The following is a 4,445-nucleotide window of genomic DNA, read 5'->3' on the forward strand; positions in this document are numbered from 1 at the left end:
GAGAAAGGCAATTTTCTCAGCAGAGGAATATCGAATGGCTGAAAAACACTTAAAGAAATGCTCAACATCTTTAGTCATCAGAGAAATGCAAAGCAAAATGTCTCTGAGATTCCATCTTACACCCATTAGAATGGCTAAGATCAAATTTTCAAGTAACACCACATGCTGGCAAGGATGTGGAAAAAGAGGAACTGTCCTACATTGCTGGTAGGAATGCAAACTTGTACAACCACTTTGGAAATCTATCTGGCACTTTCTCAGAAAAATGTGATTAGGGTTTCCTCAAGACTCAGCTATTCCACTCCTTGGAATATACCCAGAAAATGCTTTACCACACAAGGATATATGCTCAACCATGTTCATAGCAGCCTTATTCATAATAGTCAGAACTTGGAAACAGCCTAAGTTGTTGAATGGATAAAGAAACTGTGGTACAATTACACTATGGAATACTACTCAGCTATTAAAAACAAGGAAATCCAGAAATTTATGGATGAATGGATGGTAATAGAAACGATCATATTGAGTCAGTTAACTCAGAAGCAGAAAGACTCACAGGGTATATACTCACTTATAATTGGGCACTAGCCCAAAAGGCATGTCCCACAAAAGTCTTCACTTACCAGGAGATTGGGATAGATGTGAGGACATCCCTCTGAGACTCTAGGTAAGAGAAATAGAGGAGAAGGGGAAATAGAAGGATCCAGAGGTTCGTAGGAAACCTACAAGAGGAACATCATGATGGGTGGATCAAGGCCCAGGGGAGTCTGCTCCAACTATTATAAGTAGTAAACATCAAACCTCTACTCTGATCTAGCCAATGGAAAAGACATTCCCCACAGTTAGGTGGAAAGCAGGGACTGACTCTGATATGAACTCTGGTGCTCCATATTTGACCACCTCCCCTTGGTGGGGAGGCCTGGTGGCACTCAAAGAAAGAATAAGTAGGCTACCCAGATGAGACTTGATAGCCTATGACCATATAGTGGGACAGGAAGTCTCCCTCGGTCATAGACCTAGGAGAGGGGAATAGGGTGAAAGAGGGATAGAGGGAGGAACAGAAGGATACAAGTGATGGGATAACAACTGAGTTGTAATCTGAATAAATTAATAAAATAAAAATTTAAAAAAAAAACAAAAGAGAAAGTCACATGGGGGCACCAGAGTTCATGCCAGAGGCAGTCCCTGCTCTCCACACAATTGTAGAGAATGTGCTGTCCATTGGCTAGATCTGAATAGGGCCGCTAGGTTTGCTGCATGCATTGTCCTTGATTGGTACAGTAATTTGTGCAGATGGTGGCGAGGCCTGTGCACACTCAGAGGAAGGATAAACAGCCTATCAGCATGCGGCCAGATAGGCTGTGATCATACGGGAGGGGGGAAGTCCCCTTCTGTCACAGACCTAGGGGAGGAGAATAGGGTGAAAGAGGGAGGTAGGGGGCAAAGAGCAGGAAGATACAAGTGCAGGGATAACAATTGAGATATAATCTGAGTAAATTATTTAAAAATGAGAGAGAAAGTCACAATAACCCTCAGCACCATAAGCCACTGCTAGTTTTTCTCAAAATTCACCAGTGGAACAAAAATTCAAGTCCTTCAAAACAGTTCTTGGAATCCTTCTGACTTAATGTGCGTCAAGACGTTAAACAAACAAGCAGTATTCCAAAATGTAAACCTGATTCTGCAGAGTAACAGCTCAGTTTAAATGTGATGTTTCACACAGTCAAAACATATTTGCTGGTACAACTCAATAAAATAAGAAATTTAGAACTTTCTACTGAAAAAATATATACTAAAACATAAAACTTTTCATATTTAAGATTTGTTTACTAAACTACCACCAAAATTTCATGGAAAGAACATTAGCACCTCAGGGGGAAAAATTACTGCTTTCCAAAAGCCTATCATTTAAAAGAAGTATCTGTACAGTAACACTAACAAAGAGGTAAGTTTCTCATCAAACAGATGAAGAATATTGAATGCAGCAGCTTAAGTATCCTTCTTGGATAGTAAATATTACTGGTATTGGCAGAAAATGGGTGCCTTTGTGTATTTGTTCAATGGTCAAAAACAGAGTCAATTACACCATAAAATGCAAGAACCATACGGTTCTATCAAATGGTCTCAAAATATATTTTTGAAAACTCCCGCAAGAAAAATAACAGGTGGTAGTAAATTGGATTTGAACAGTAAAATGAATTATAGATAAATACCTCTGTGTAACTTGGAGAGCATTAGAGAGAACACTGTGCTAAGCGGAATGTAATTTTTTTTTCAGGTAAAGACACTTGACACTTATTTCCATTTTAAATTATTAGGACATATCTAAATGCATAGGAAAATATGTGCTAGCTGTGTTGCCACACATATTCCTAATAACTTCAAGAAAACACCTACAGCTTTAAAGTAGCTATTATCGGATTCAAGGCCAAATAATTCAATTTTAGGTGTGTTGTAGAATAATTATCTTGTCCTTTTGATGACTGGCAGCATAGAAAAAGTATTTTGTCCAATGGAGCAGGCATTGTTATAGCCATTATACATGATATCAAAGAAACTAGCTCTCTATCTCACCTATTTCTAGGCTGCACCAATAGGCCTTTTAGCATCTCTTCATGACGTCCAAACAAGGTCACCAAAGTCACTCCTCAGCAATTCTGATTTCCAAGGCTCACTGGAAAGGCAGAGAAATCTACTGACAGCTGATATAAAAGTGGGTACTCACTGTAGAATATCAGTTTGCATGGCTACTTCAGTGCAGGTCAATAAGCCAATACAATACAGTATATTGTATGTACAAGAAATGTTTGAGTCATCAGTAAACAACATGGATAGTTTACACAGAGATAGTACCACACAGAGAAATTTTCTAATTTGTCATTTGGTTACTGTCTCTGTAAAATTTCACTGTATTGTTCAGAATGAAAGCATCCGCTTCTTTTAGCTCCCCAAATCCTACCATAAAAAATATTTTTTCTTGAAGAGTGATTGAGTCTGTATCCTTGGTCCATTCAATACACAAACCAATGTATGTTGAACCAAAGTACATTGATATGTACACGACTCACTCACACACCTGCTCTGATGTCTGGGTTTATATATGTCTGTGTATATAAACTGCCTCTGCCTCCTAATCTCAGTGAACCACATAACACAGGAAGCAGTGTGAGTGGCTGTTTTCCTAAGTCTCCCAGGCATGATACCAAGGGAAGATGGCTTAATTAACATGTTTTATACAAAGAATTTTCTCCGCAATTTATGTTTTATGATCTTCTAAAACCACAATTGACAAAGGAAAAAATTATCCATGTCACAGTTAACCTTTTGTCACAATGCAGAATAGTAATCACTATGCAATCAGCCCTAATTTTCTTTAGTATAGTCAGTGCTTGAAGACTTTGTTTTTATGTATTCTTCTCTAGTATGCAAATTATGATAAAATAAAATACACTCATAAACTTGCACTGCATTTTCTTTATGTCCTTTCTTTTAAATTTTTTCATTTATTATAATTTATTCACATTACACCACGATTGTAATCCCCTTGCTCTTATATTAATGCCCGGCTGCTGCTCTGAAGAGGTCCAGGGTAGGGTCTCTGGTGCTGGATGCTGATGCCCTTCCAGTTCGCTTCATCTCTCCAGTAGCCAGAGCTGATGGCTCAGGCAACTGATCAGGATTGAAAGAGGGAAGAAGAAAAAGAGCCCAAGGTTTCTTCTCTCGGGACTGGCTGTACTGCTGCCTGCCGAGGAGGAGAATTTAAACTGACCACAATTTTCCTATGGCTGAGATTGTAAAAGTGGCTTTACCCAGAAGCAGCAAGGTGGTCATAAAAGGAGGCTCTTTGATCTGTAGATAGGCCTCTTTGAGGAGATCTTCAATAAGTTAATGTAAACTTAGGCTTATTAACTGTAGAAGGCTGATGGCCCTGAGTCTGCTAACTTATTTGTGAATCTACAGAGAAATAAGAAATAAGAGAGAGATAGAAAATAAACCACTCATACACATACATTCAAAGGTGGATGAAATTAGGCATCTCAGCTTCAACTGAAGTCAGGTTTCCCAATCTCAACACATACATTTAAGAGAAAAGGCTCAAGAGAAAAGGTGGATGAAGTCAGACATCTTAACTTCAACTGAAGTTAAGCTTCCCAATTTCAGCCCTGTTTATTGTAGATGACCATACTTATACTGCTAACAAAAGGATATTACCTCATAGTCAAAAAAGACAGTCATGAAAACAGATGAATTCTAAAATACAACAGATTATATGTTTTAAATCTAAACATTTCTTATCTACTTATCCATTACGTAAGTTCACAGTGAGTTCAGAATGACAAGGCCTAACAATTACAGGAATATACAACTTCTCAATTAGCACTGACCTAACTACACATTACCCAGCTATCAGGACAATAATTTTATGTCTTTCATTCTAAGAAACA

Source organism: Acomys minous (genome assembly GCF_964271855.1).
Source record: "Acomys minous genome assembly, chromosome: 1".
NCBI classification, from domain to species: Eukaryota; Metazoa; Chordata; class Mammalia; order Rodentia; family Muridae; genus Acomys; species Acomys minous.